Source organism: Leucoraja erinacea, chromosome 4 (assembly GCF_028641065.1).
Source record: "Leucoraja erinacea ecotype New England chromosome 4, Leri_hhj_1, whole genome shotgun sequence".
NCBI lineage: Eukaryota > Metazoa > Chordata > Chondrichthyes > Rajiformes > Rajidae > Leucoraja > Leucoraja erinaceus.
Genome location: NC_073380.1, coordinates 33,638,533 through 33,652,999, shown reverse-complemented (window position 1 = coordinate 33,652,999; position 14,467 = coordinate 33,638,533). Strand labels below are relative to the sequence as shown.

Genomic DNA, 14,467 nt, shown 5'->3' with positions numbered 1-14,467 from the left:
CCTTCTTCCAAATCATTGATGTATATTGTAACCAGCACCGAGCCTTGCGGTACCCCACTAGTCACTGCCATCCATTCTGAAAGGGACCCGTTAATCCCCTACTCTGTTTCCTGTCTGCCAACCACTTCTCTATCCGTCAGCACTCTACCCCCAATACCATGTGCGCTAATTTTGCCCACTAATCTCCTTTGTGGGACCTTATGAGGTTACTAGTGAGGAAAGGGTGTGCATGAGCATCATTTACTTGTCTTCGTATCAACATGGGGATGATGAGAAATTGGGTAAATGGATGGTATTTGGTCAGTTTGGATTTTATTCGTGGCCTTATTATAGGGGGGTTGCACGAAAGGTCACTGGGTCATAGGGCTTGACGCACGGAGCCGCTCAATCCATCTGGAGGACATCCGTAACTTCCGGTATATGTTATTAATGCAAGAAACGCGTACTTTCATACCTGTTAAAAACCGCCAAAATGTTAAATGTTTGTGCTGAAAAAAATTGTGGAAGTCGGGGTAAGTGTGAGAGACATGTAGCCAACTTTAGAATTCCGAAAGTGAAGCGAAATGAAGTTAAAGAGAAGCGAGAGCTGAAGGGACAACAGCAGCTAAAGTGCTTGGTAAACATTGGCCGTGCAGATATTGGAATTGAAAATATTGGGAATTATCGCGTTTTCTCACTGCATTTCATCAACAGTAAGGCATTATTTGTGTTTTTTCTTGATTCCTTTGGTATCTAAAAAGTCTCAGAAGTGATAAATCTGGCTAAATTTTTCTTCAGATGCGTTTTCATTTTGTATGTAAAACCCACTTGAGAACAATGGGCGATTTAAAAAATTTACAGCCAGATTTATCACTTCTGAAACTTTTTAGATGCCAAAGGAATCAAGAAAAAACACAAATAATGCCTTAGTTGATGAAATGCAGTGAGCAAACGGCCAATGTTCGCCAAGCACTCTGGCTGTTGTTGTCCCTTCAGCTCTCGCTTCTATCTGCCGTCATTTCTCCTCACTTTTGGAATTCTGAAGTAGGCTAAATGTCTCACACGCTTATCCCGATTTCCATAATTATTTACAGTGCAAAAATTGGCAATTTCAGCGGGCCCGCTACGCAGTTCATCACGTGTACTACACTTGTAGTAGCGTAGCAACAGTACGGATCATGGGTCGTGACCCGATTGCCGTGAAACATCCCTATTACACATTTCCACATTATCATCTAAATAACAGTGTTGTGGCCATAATAGACCTAGCTAGCTGTGCTGTTCTAGTTCGGGAGCATATATTTCAGTACTTCTAAAATGATTTTGGTGAAGTTTGTTTACTTAAACACAAAACTGCTTCTTCATATTATATGAAATCAATAAAATATATAGACTGACAACTAAAAAAGATGACCTCAGGGAATCAAACAACACTTCTCGCCTGATCTGCCGAGTAATTCCAACAAATTCTGTTTTTATTCAAGAAATTTTCACCTATTGATTTTCAGCTGGCGTTGACTTAAATGCTGTGCATTGACGTTTACACTCAAGTACTGAATATAAAAGCAGAGGGATGTAATGCTGAAACTTCAGAGGGCACTGGTCAGACGCATTTAGAATTCTGTGAGCTGTTTTTAGCCCCATGTCTGAGGTGGGATGCGCTAGCGCTGGTCCAGATGGGGTTTAGGAGAATAATCCCAGGGATGATGAGTGTTTAATGGCTCTGGGCCTGTACTCGCTGGAGTTTAGTAGGATGAGGGGGGAATTCATTGAAACTTACCAAATAATGAAAGGCCTGGAGGGAGTGGATGTGGAGGGGATGTTTCTGCTAGTGGGAGAGTCTAAAACCAAAGCATACAGTCTCTGAATAAAAGGACTCTTGAAAGGAGATTAGCAGGAATGAGTAATAAGTGTGATGAATCTGTTTAGGCCGTGTTTGGGTATTTTTAAAGCAGCGATTGATAGGCTCTGGAGAAACTCAGCATTTCTGCTGAGTAGCTCCAGTAGTTTGATTTTCGTTCAAGATTCCAGCATCTACAGTCAAGTGTCTGGCTCGAAGGGCCGAATGGCCTACTCCTGCACAAATTATCTATTGTCTATTGTCTCCATCTCTGTTACTTGATCTCGTCTGACATACATGCTGTTTTTCCTGTTCTGCATTGCAACTTTCAGGAACTGATACCTATTTGTTGGTATGTTTGGTGATTCAACATATTTGCATATCCTTTCCTCATTCAAAGTAGGATAAACATCTGTTTGATAGGGATGGAGCAGTGAAGAGTCATGATAGCTTCCACTCTTCCAATGCATGGTCTTGATTTGCCTATCAAAATGTTGCCCATCATTTCACCTTCACAGATGCTAACTGACCCATCAATTTCTTCCAGCAATCTTTCAGTTCTACTGCCGTGAACGCATCCTGATCCTCAAGGATGCTGTGACGAGTTGCTAGATCTGTTATTCATCTCATTTACTACCAAACAACATAAAGTAATATAAAGGGAGTGCAAAGAAGGCACTCTTGTAATAACACCTGCAACACCTACACTGGTGGAGACAAGGTCAGGTTGGTAATTGTTATTTTTAATTTGTTTTTTCACAAGTTGTTAAAAGTAGATTGTGCTAGCTCTGCCCTTCTAAATTCCATTAATGGTTGGACGAATTAGTCACTCTCAATGAAAGTGAAAGAGCAAGAGAGCTCTTCATGTGCTCTTTCTTACTTCTCCCATTCCACTAAATATTTCCTGAAGTAGTTTCAACATGAAAATAAGTACTTTTTCTTTAAGTGAGCATGCTCGTGGGTTAAGCATGATAAGTTTCCATGGCCACGCTTAACCAGAAACGAGGAGGCATTTTGTGAGTTGGTCAAAATGTAGTATTTAGCTGGGATAAAATACATTCAGGATAATTAAGGAATCTGATACACAATGCTGATAAGGAAGTGTTATTATTTTAGGTTGTTGCTTGACTAGTTTGTGGTTCAGTTCTGCAGATTTTTGGCAGCAATCCCCAAATGTTAGTAAAGGACATTTTTCCAAGCTCATTTGGGCAGAATGAATCTTTTGTGTCCTGATCAAGTGTCTGGGCTGCAGGGGAGTTGTTATTCCAATCTCTGCTTCCTTTTCCTTCCAGCAACACTGTGACTAGCAAGGTAATTTCACAATTAACAGCCAAGCAACACGATGTGCATAGAGATATTTGGATAAATTTATGCGCTGCATAATTTTTTTTAAATAACCCACCGTTTTTATCATGTTACCTTATTTTCAGATGGTGCTTTAAAGTGTAATCTTAAATTAGTGTGGCAGGAATTAAATTGATGCTCTCTAAATTGTTAGTTCAGGCTTCTTGAGCCCAATGAAGGCCATCGCACCAGTTTGAGCTGCAAATTAGGATCTATTTTCTCCAACTTTGCCATTTTGGAGAAAGTGCAACGTAACTTAACTTAGTATGCTGCCATCATTAAGGAGTGAAAAAAAGCTTTGAACTTCAGTTCAAAGCCAGTTATTCCAGGGACAGTGCTTATTTATTCAGCTGTAAATATTGCACTATCTGTAAACAATAAGTACTGTGAATGCCTCTGATCGGTCAGTTACCATGGCGCATTGACAACCTTTTGTAACTATTCTGCTGGAAATTGAAAGAACTAAATACCTGTAAATAACTGTCATGTGTTTTCAGGGAACAAAGAGAAACAGAAGAGTACTGCCCTCATTTATGCTGCTTTCACTTATCCTTAGCATTATCCTGCTAACCAGATTTATACGTAGACATCTATATATTAACCAGGATTCAACAAAAAAAAAAGCCGTAATAAGGAGTTGCACTGAATGCTGCAATCAGATGTAGCTCAACTCAAGCTTAAATGCAAGTGTTTGAACTTGTCAAGGTTCTCTCAGCCTGAACTCATATGCCCTGGCTAGCATTACTACAATCACCCAATTATGCTGACAACACATGGATGTTCAGTACTTTCATAGTTTTCTCCTGCAGCATAAGAAAAGCCCAATCTAGCTGCCCAATTTAACTGCACAAACTATGAAGTGCATGGGGTCATGAATGAGATCAATATGGCTAATAAGCAGCAGACTATTGCTCCTGTTGTCAGTAATTGCTCCTATTGATTTGTGCTCCATGATTCCCTCGTGTTTTCTTCTTAATCACATTAAATACGGTGGTGCGTTTTTATAGTAAATATCTACTTTTGCTGAGAAGTGACTCACACAATATAGGAAATGGTCTGCATTTTGCAGGATCTCATCTGGACCTTGATCACCCAGGACAGCATTGTACAGCTGGGACAGTTTGATCAAGGACATTTACCTACTAAACATTAACTTTAAGGCCCATCCTCTTTTAAGTATCAATGAAGAAATCAATGATGATCGACAATGAGATACAAATATGTTTGCCCATTTAGTCAGGTCCCAAGTTCCTTTTATGTGGTGTTGAGATTTCTTTCCTCAGGAGCAGCATGATTTACTGACACCCAGGTGAATTTCATTGGCTTGTACCTTTGTCCTTGCATCAGCTATGTCATGGTGACCATTATCTGTAATTCAAATTTTTTCAATAGTTCAATTTTGTTATATATTGAGTGTGTTGAAAGGGTGGAATATTTTTTTTGCTGCAAATTACTTTGCAGATTGCTGTTAACTGTGATTGTAATACACATTTGGAAGTTAGAGAAGTCAATATTCATACCGCTGGGGTGTAAGCTACCCAAGCAAAATATGAGGTGCTCTTCCTCCAATTTGCGCTGGACTTCACTCCGACAATGGAGGAGGCTCAGGACAGAAAGGTCAGATTGGGAATGGGAGGGGGAGTTAAAATGCTGAGCAACTGGGACAGGTAGGTTAATGCGGACTGAGCGGAGGCATTCAGCGAAACGATCACCGAGCCTGGGCTTGGTCTTGCCGATGTACAGGTGTTGACATCAGGAACAGCAGATACAGTAGATGAGGTTGGAAGAGGTGCAAGTGAACCTCTGTCTCACCTGGAAAGACTGTTGGGGTCCTTGGATGGTCGAGGAGGACGGTAAAGGGACGGGTGTTGCATCTCCCGCAGTTGCAGGGGAAAGTACCTGGGAAGGTGATGGTTGATCATGGAGTTGCGGAGGGAACAGTCACTGCAGAAAGCAGAAAGAGGTGGAGATGGGAAGATGTGGCCAGCAGTGGGATCCTGTTGGAGCTGGCGAAAATGTTGGAGGATTATATGCTGTATGCGACGGCTGATAGGGTGGAAGCTGAGGACAAGGGAGGCTCTGTCCTTGTTACGAGTGGGAGGGGGAGCGAGAGCGGATCTGCAGGATATCGAGGAGACCCTAGAGAGAGTTTCATCTATAATGGAAGAGGGAAACCCCCATTTCCTAAAGAATGAGGACATCTCCGATGACCTGGTATGGAAAACCTCATGCTGGGCGCCAATGCGGCATAGATGGAGGAATTGGGAATAGGGGATAGAGTCTTTACAGGAAGCGGGGTGGGAAGAAGTGTAGTCTAGTTAGCTATGGGAATCAGTGGGTTTGTAATAGATGTCTCCTGTGATGGAGACAGTGAAATCTAGAAACGGTAGGGAGATGTCGGAGATGGTCCCAGTGAATTTGAGTGCAGGATGGAAATTAGTCGTGAAGTTGATGAAGTCAGTGAGTTCTGCATGGGTGAAGGAGGTAGCATGCATGGGTGAAGGAGGTAGCATCGATGCAGTCATCAATGTAGCGGAGATTTCAGAGATAGGGCAGGTGTATGCCTGGAACAGTGATTGTTCGACGTACCCGACAAAGACAAGGGCATAGCTGGGGCCCATGCGAGTGCCCATAGCAACGCCTTGGATTTTGAGGAATTGGGAGGAGTTGAAGGAGCAACCTCCATTGTCAGAGTGAGGCCCAGCGCAAAATGGAGGAACAGCACCTCATATTTCGCTTGGGCAGCTTACACCCCAGCGGTATGAACATTGACCTCTAACTTCAAATAGCACCTTGCTTTCCCTCTCTCTCTCTCTCACAATCCCAAGTTCTCCCACCAGTTTTACTGCTCTGACTACATTCTATCTCTGTTCTGCCCACTCCCCTGCAGTCTCGACCCGAAACGTCACCCATTCCTTCTCCCGAGAGATGCCGCCTGTCTCGCCGAGTTACTCCAGCATTTTGTGTCTACCTTCGATTTAAACCAGCGTCTGCAGTTCTTTCCTACACATACTGTATTTGGATGTGTTGTTTCAGTGTTGTCACATTCAAAGGAGGATGCTCTGGGATAAGAAAATGCATTTCAAGTAGACACAGTGGCGGACTGGCCAGGGTGTCAGCTTGCCCGATGGCAAGTGGGACTCCTATATCAAGTCGGCCCCTGATGAAGTGGGCCCCCTTTGTCTCCTGGCAACCAATATTTTTAGACCCAGTCCGCCACTGAGTAGACATGTAACATTGGCTGAGCAACCGAGACAGCACAGGAACAGACACAGGATTTGAAACATTATCAAGCCTGTTAATACTTTGAGGTCTAACTTTCTGGCATCTTTGGGAAAATAATAGATCTATTTGAAGGGGAGATGTTATCGTTGCAGCAGCACGACAGAAGGAATGAATGTCAACACATTCGGAAAGGAAAGAAAAATTTAAATAGTACAAAGCCCACCAGAATAGAAAGAATTGAAAGACTATCATACATTAACAAATTTAAAAGGTGGTGACCTAGAAGGATGCTATTGCTTGTACTGTCAAAATTCGACTGAACTTTTCTGTACATTTGTATGCACTAAAAGGAGATTCAATGGAAATTGAACCACAATAGTTGAGAAGTTGCAGTGTTGGAAACACATAATCCAAACATCTCAGAGTTGATGGCCTCCTTAGGACTTCTCAACTACTATGGATAATGTGACTCTAATACTTTTTTTAAATTTAAAAATATTCTTTATTTGAGAAATAAATATATGCAATACATGAGCCTTACAAATCTCCATCCAACATTCTCTAAGGCTATACATACATTCAATACTGCTTACACAAATTTATCTCCCACTCTTGCCACTCGTGTGGTCCACTGGCGTGGAATCCCTTCCCTTATTTTGAGGGCATCTCCACCACACCCTGCCCTCCATGTCCAGCAGCGGAAGAAACCTAGATTGTGGTCCTCCCCCACCGAGCCTTGGCGTTGGCTGCACCGAGCTTCAGTGCATCCCTCAGCATGTACTCCTGCAGTCTGCAGTGGGCCAGTCGGCAACATTCCCCGACGGACATCTCGCTCTGCTGGGTGGTCAACAATGCTTGGGCAGACCAAAGAGCGTCTTTCACCGAGTTGATGACTTTCCAGCAGCGCTCAATGTCAGTCTCTGAATGCATCCCTGGGAACAGTTCGTAAATCACAGAGTCCTCTGTGACGGAGCTGTTCGGAATAAACCGTGACAGGGACCCTCGCAGACCTCTCCAGACTCTCTTTGCAAATCCACACTCTGCAAAGAGGTGGGCAACCCTCTCCTCTCCATAGCAGCCGTCCCGAGAGCAGAGTGCGCTGGTAGTGAGGTTCTGATGGTGCAGGACGGATCTGACTGGGAGGCCTCCCCTCACCGCCAGCCAAGCCAGGTCTTGGTGCTTGTTGGTGAGTTCTGGCGATGAGGCATTTTGCCAGACAAGTGAGCAGTCTGCTTTGGGATCCACGCCACAGGATCCATGGAGAAATTTCCCTGCAGTGCCTGCAGGACGTTCCGTGCTGACCACTGCCCGATGGACTTGTGGTCAAAGGTGCTGGTCTGGAAGAACCTTTCCACAAATGACAGATGGTGTGGCAATGTCCAGCTGACTGGTACATTGCGTGGCATCTGCGCCAGGCCCATCCTTCGCAACACCGTGGACAGGTAGAACCTCAGCAGGTAGAGACACTTGGTGCCCACGTGCCTTGGCTCTATGCTCAGCCTGATGCAGCCACACACGAAGGTGGCCATCAGGGTGAGGGCGACGTTGGGCACGCTTTTACCCCCGTTGTCTGCCGACTTGTGCATTGAGGCCCGTCGCACCCGGTCCATCCTCGATCCCCAGATGAACTGGAAGACGGCCTGGGTGACCCCAGTGGCGTAGGAGGGAGGGACAGGCCACACTTGCGCCAAGTACAGCAGCCTCGAAAGCACCTCACACCTGATGACCAATTTTTTCCCCCGTTATGGTGAGGGAGAAAAATATGGAACGCTTCACGAATTTGCGTGTCGTCCTTGCGCAGGGGCCATGCTAATCTTCTCCGTATTGTTCCAATTTTAGTATATGTGCTGCCGAAGCTGCTGTTTCAGTGATTGTAAGCAGGTATTTAAGCAACATTGGCTAACATTTGACTACAATGTGGTACAAGGGGTTGCGTGCTATTCTTTATACCTATGATGGGGATTGGATCAAGGTGATCAGGATAAGTGAATTTAGAGAGAAATAGAGAAAATAAAGCAAAGTGTGCTCTGCTGATTGCTCTGGGTAGAGTTTGCATTTGGAAAGCCAGAACTGGCTAAAAGATGGAGGAGCGTGAAGAAACTGACTACTGTGCCTGAAGAGTATGCAGTAATTTTGTGATTACCTTCTCAACGTATCAAATGTATCACTTGGAAAATATCAGAGCCTGGTTCTTCAATGTATAATCTGTGCCTTACAGAGCAAAGACAAATGGTGGGAAAAAGTTGAGTGATTTCAGGAAGGTGGTAACATTGGCCTAATTTAATTTTCTGAGTGAGCTGCTCTAATTAGTTTTAGTCTATTGTGAGGTACAGTGAAAAGCTTTTGTTGCATGCTAAGCAGTTCATGGAAAGACAACACATTATTCCAATCGAGCCATCCACAGTGTACAGATGCATGATACAGGGAATAACATTTAGTACAAGATAAAATCCAGTAAAGTCCGATTAATCATAGTCTGAGGGTCTCCAATGAGGTAGATAGTAGCTCAGGACTGATCTCTAGTTGTTGGTAGGATGGTACTGTTGCCTGATAGCAGCTGGGGAAAAACTGTCCCTGAATCTGGACATGTGCATTTTCACACTTCTATACCTCTTGCTTGATGGGAGAGGGGAGAGGGAAGAAGAGTGGCTGGGGAGCGATTTGCCCTTGATTATGCTGGTGGCCTTGCCGAGGCAGCATGAGGTCTAAATGGAATGAAAAAAAGTCAATGGAAGGGAGGTTGGTTTGTGTGATGGTATGGGCTGCGTCCACAATTCTCTGCAATTACTTGCGGCCTTGGATGGAACTGTTCCCAAACCATGTGGTGATGCATTCTGAACGCTTTCTGATGCACATTTGTAGAAGTTAGTGAGAATTGTTGGGGACATGCTTCCCAAGCTTTCTAAGGAAGTAGAGGCATTGGTTTGCTTTCTTGACCATTGCTTCATAAGTACATATACATTCTCGGAGCATAATTAGGCCATTTGGCCCATCAAGTCTACTCCGCCATTCAACCATGGCTGATCTATCTTTCCCTCTCAACCCCATTCTCCTGCCTTCTCCCCATATGGGTGGTCTAATACGAGTGATCCAGGACACGTTGATGGTGATATTTACTCCTAGGAATTTGAAGCTTTCAACCATGTCCATCGGGTGCCGTCAATGCATATCAGGGTATGTGTACCACTTTGTTTCCTAAAGTCAATCACTGTCTTCTTTGTCTTGCTGCCAATGAGAGAAAGGTTGTCCCAACTTGTTCCTGCAGTGAAGTTAGAAGGCACTATGAAGTGACTTAGGCAGGCAATGGTGTTGGGTAGGTAATGATGATGGGACTGAAGGCTAATAAATCCACAGGGCCTGATGGTCTCCATCCCAGTGTACTGAAGGAAGTGACTCTAGATATCATGGTCGCATTGGTGATAATTTTCCAACGTTCTATAGATTCTGTGGATTGGAGGGTAGCTAATGTTATCCCACTTTTTAAGAAAGGAGGGAGAGAGAAAACAGGGAATTATCAGATTCAGATTCAGATTCAATTTTAATTGTCATTGTCAGTGTACAGTACAGAGACAACGAAATGCATTTAGCATCTCCCTTGAAGAGCGACATAGCAAACGATTTGAATTAAAAAAAAATAATAATAATAAGTGTCGGGGGGGGGGGGGGGGGGGGGGGGGGGGGGGGTTCTATAGATTCAGGATCGTTGTTTAGTTGACTGTGGATGGTGGAGGGTAAACAGCTAATGTTATCGCCACTTTTTAAGACTCAAGGAGGGGGCGTGGAAGATGCGTTGGGCAATTTTCACCAACAATGCCTTCCGGTCGGAGGGCAATACCATATAGATGCAGTTTAAGGACCCTGATCATCGGAAATGAGGGGAAGATGCTGGAGTCAATTGATAAATCAGATGGCATCGTGGGCACATTTGGATAGCAGTAACTAGAAAGGATCGGTGATATCGGAAATGGGGAAGATGCTGGAGTCAATTATAATTTGGATAGCATAACAGGATCGGTTAGTCGCATGGATTTACGAAGTGGAATCATGCTCGACTAATCTTCTGGAATTTTTTGAGGATGTAACTAGGAAAATGGACAAGGGAGAGCCAGTGGATGTAGTGTACCTGGACTTTCAGAAAGCCTTTGATAAGGTCCCACATAGGAGATTAGTGGGCAAAATTAGAGCACATGGTATGGGGGTAGGGTACTGACTTGGATAGAAAATTGGTTGGCAGACAGGAAACAAAGAGTAGGGATCAACAGGTCCCTTTCAGAATGGCAGGCAGTGACTAGTGGGTTACCGCAAGGCTCGGTGCTGGGACTGCAGCTGTTTACAATATACATTAAAGATTTAGATGAAGTGATTAAAAGTAACATTAGCAAATCTGCAGATGACTCAAAGCTGGGTGGCAATGTAAACTGTGAGGATGATGCTATGAGGATACAGGATGACTTGGATAGGTTGGGTGAGTGGGCAGATGCATGGCAGATACAGTTTAAAGTGGATAAATAATAATAATAATACATTTTATTTATGGGCGCCTTTCAAGAGTCTCAAGGACACCTTACAAAAATTTAGCAGGTAGAGGAAAAACATGTAAGGGGAATGAAATAAATAGTAGAGACATGACTAGTACACAAAGTAAAGATAGAATACAATTCAAAACACAATATGAGGCAATTAATGCACAGATGAAAAGGGAGGGGGACGTGGGGCTAAGGATAGGTAGAGGTGAAGAGATGGGTCTTGAGGCGGGACTGGAAGATGGTGAGGGACACGGAATTGCGGATCAGTTGGGGGAGGAAGTTCCAGAGCCTGGGAGCTGCCCTGGAGAAGGCTCTGTCCCCAAAACTGTGGAGGTTGGACTTGTGGATGGAGAGGAGACCGGCTGATGTGGATCTGAGGGACCGTGAGAGTTGGTAGGAGGAGAGGAGGTCAGTGAGATATGGGGGGGGGCAGATGGTGGAGGGCTTTGTAGGCGAGGATCAGGATGTTGTAGGTTATCCGGTGGGAGATGGGAAGCCAGTGAAGTTGTTTGAGGACTGGAGTGATGTGATGCCAGGATTTGGTGTGGGTGATGAGTCGGGCGGCTGCGTTCTGGATCAGTTGGAGTCGTGATAAATGTGAGGTTATTCACCATGGTGACAAAAACAAGAAGATGGATTATTATCTGAATGGTGTAAAGTTGGGAAAAGGGGAAGTACAATGAGATCTGAGGGTCCTTGTTCATCAGTCACTAAAAGTAAGCATACTGGTACAGCAGGCAGTGAAGAAAGCTAATGGCCTTCATAACAAAAGGAATTGAGTATAGGAGCAAATAGGTCCTTCTGCAGTTGTACAGGGCCCTGGAGCATGGAGTATTGTGTGCAGTTTTGGTCTCCAAATTTGAGGAAGGACATTCTTGCCGTTGAGGGAGTGCAGCGCGTAGGTTCACGAGGTTATTTCCCGGGATAGTGGGACTGTTATATGTTGATAGAATGGAGCGACTGGGCTTGTAAGCACTGGAATTTAGAAAGAAGAAAAGGGATCTTATTAAGATTATTAAGGTATTGGGCACGCTAGAAGCAGGAAACATGTTCCCGATGTTGGGGGAGTCCAGAACCAGAGGCCACAGTTTAAGAATAAGGGATAGGCCATTTAGAACAGAGATGAGAAAAAATATTTTCACCCAGAGAGTTGTGAATCTGTGGAATTCTTTCCTCAGAAGGCTGTGGAGGCCAATTCTCTGGATGCTTTCTAGAAAGAGTTAGATAGAGCTCTTAAAGATAACGGAGTCAAGGGATATGGGGAGTAGGCAGGAACGAGCTAATGATATTCAGCCATGATTACAGTGAATGGCGGTGCTGGCTCCTATTGTCTATGAGCATCTCTGGAGATTGAAAGATAACAATCAGAGAAACAAAGCTGATAGCTTCCTATCACCTCTACCTAATGGTTTGCTTACTTAGAACTTCACAACTCTTAACATGTTACATCAGCTTTGACAAATATTCAGATGAATACTCGTGATCAATGTACACCTAGGACTGTACCAACAAAACAGACTTTCATTTGGGATAGTGTCAGCTCTGCACATTTTCCAAGGAACAATGGATAGTTTGGGAACTAGTCACGGCCTCATTATGGTCGCCATGAATTCTTCAACATGTTGAAAAATTAACGGCGACTAGAATGAAGCCGCCATGGAGAGTAGCGCGAATTTTCGAGCAGTAGGTGGGTCGCCAGGAGGTCCTAATGGGTTGCCAGGAGGTCGAAGGTTCTCGGAGGTTCTTGTAGGTTGTAGCCGATGCTGACCGGTGAATTTCACGGGCTCATGGAATTTCATTAGGGAAAAAAAGTAAGGCGTTTTCAGAAACAAGGATAACCTGCCGTTGTTTGGAGGCCGGTGACTAGTGAGGTGCCTCAGTGATCTGTGTTGGGTCCACTGATGTTTGTCATATACATCAATGATCTGGATGATGGTGTGGTAAATTGGATTAGTAAGTATGCAGATGATACTAAGAAAGGTGGTGTTGTGGATAATGAAGTAGATTTTCAAAGTCTACAGAGAGATTTAGGCCATTTGGAAGAGTGGGCTGAAAGATGGCAGATGGAGTTTAATGCTGATAAATGTGAGGTGCTACATCTTGGCAGGACAAATTATAATAGGACGTACATGGTAAATGGTAGCGAATTGTGGAATGCAGTAGAACAGAGGGATCTAGGAATAACTGTGATTAGTTGGCTGAAGGTAGAATCTCATGTAGATAGGGTGGTAAAGAAAGCTTTTGGTGTGCTGGCCTTTATAAATCAGAGCATTGAGTATAGAAGTTGGGATGTAATGTTAAATTTGTACAAGGTATTGGTGAGGCCAATTCTGGAATATGGTGTACAATTCTGGTCGCCAAATTATAGGATAGATGTCAACAAAATAGAGAGAGTACAGAGGAGATTTACTAGAAGTTGCCTGGGTTTCAGCACCTATGTTACAGAGAAAGGTTGAACAAGATGGGTCTTTATTCTTTGGAGCGCAGAAGGTTAAGGGGGGACGATAGAGGTCTTTAAAATGATGAGAGGGATAGACAGAGTTGACATGGATAAGCTTTTTCCATTGAGAGTAGGGAAGATTCAAACAAGAGGACATGATTTGATAATTAAGGGACAAAGGTTTAGGGGGAACTTCTTTATTCAGAGTGGTAGCTGTGTGGAATGAGCTTCCAGTGGAAGTGGTGGAGGCAGGGTCGATTTTATCATTTAAAAATAAATTGGATAGGTATATGGATGGGAAAGGAATGGAGGGTTATGGTCCGAGTGCAGGTAGATGGGACTAGGTGAGAATAAGTGTTCGGCACGGACTAGAAGGGCCGAGATGGCCTGTTTCCGTGCTGTAATTGGTATATGGTTATATGGTAATGTTAAATATCCGCCGAGCTTCACAGCCGTGTATCTCTGGCTTCTTAAAAGTTGTCTCCACTCCTTCGCCCCCCTCTACCCCCCCACCCCCTCTTTTAAGGGACTTGCGGTACACTGTGCTTTAGCCGTCTTTTTACAGCGCAAACCTTCTGTTCAGGTACAGGATACTGAGTTGGATGATCAGCCATGATCATATTGAATGGTGGTGCAGGCTCGAAGGGCCAAATGGCCTACTCCTGCACCTATTTTCTATGTTTCTATGTTTCATCGCAGTGTGTGCCTGTTTCACCTTGGCTTTGCACCTTTGCACCATGTGAATATTTCAGACAGCGCTCCCCCCACTTGCCCTGTCCCCCCGTCTGCCTAACAGCTGGTGAATGAAGCTGTGCGTGGGTGTGTGTGTGTTCGTTCCACTCTGACAGTCGCCGTTCCAGTTGCCAGTATTTCAGGCGACTGCCGGCAACTTGACAGTCGGCGGCAGTCCGCTAAAAAATCGCCAAAGTGGGACAGGCCCATTATGACTGAAAGGACAGACCCGGAACACAAGAGGAATCTAAAAGGCACATTTCAATGATTCTGAAAAGCAGGAATTAACTAATGAAAGACAAGTGCATCTTTGCTGCCTCAAATGTAACCTGGCTTGATTACAAGAAAAGTTGAAAGTTTCCACACAGTTGGTGACAAGAT

General features: G+C 44.2%; 1 protein-coding gene and 1 non-coding gene across 2 annotated transcripts in view; both read right to left on the bottom strand.

Annotated features, from left to right (window-relative positions):
• ttpa (tocopherol (alpha) transfer protein) overlaps nucleotides 1-14,467 on the bottom strand; it is a 39,519-nt gene that overhangs the window by 18,400 nt on the left and 6,652 nt on the right. The window lies entirely within an intron of this gene.
• Nucleotides 8,145-8,248, bottom strand: LOC129696774 (U6 spliceosomal RNA). The gene has a single exon (XR_008723401.1). It is a non-coding gene; the product is annotated as a U6 spliceosomal RNA (small nuclear RNA).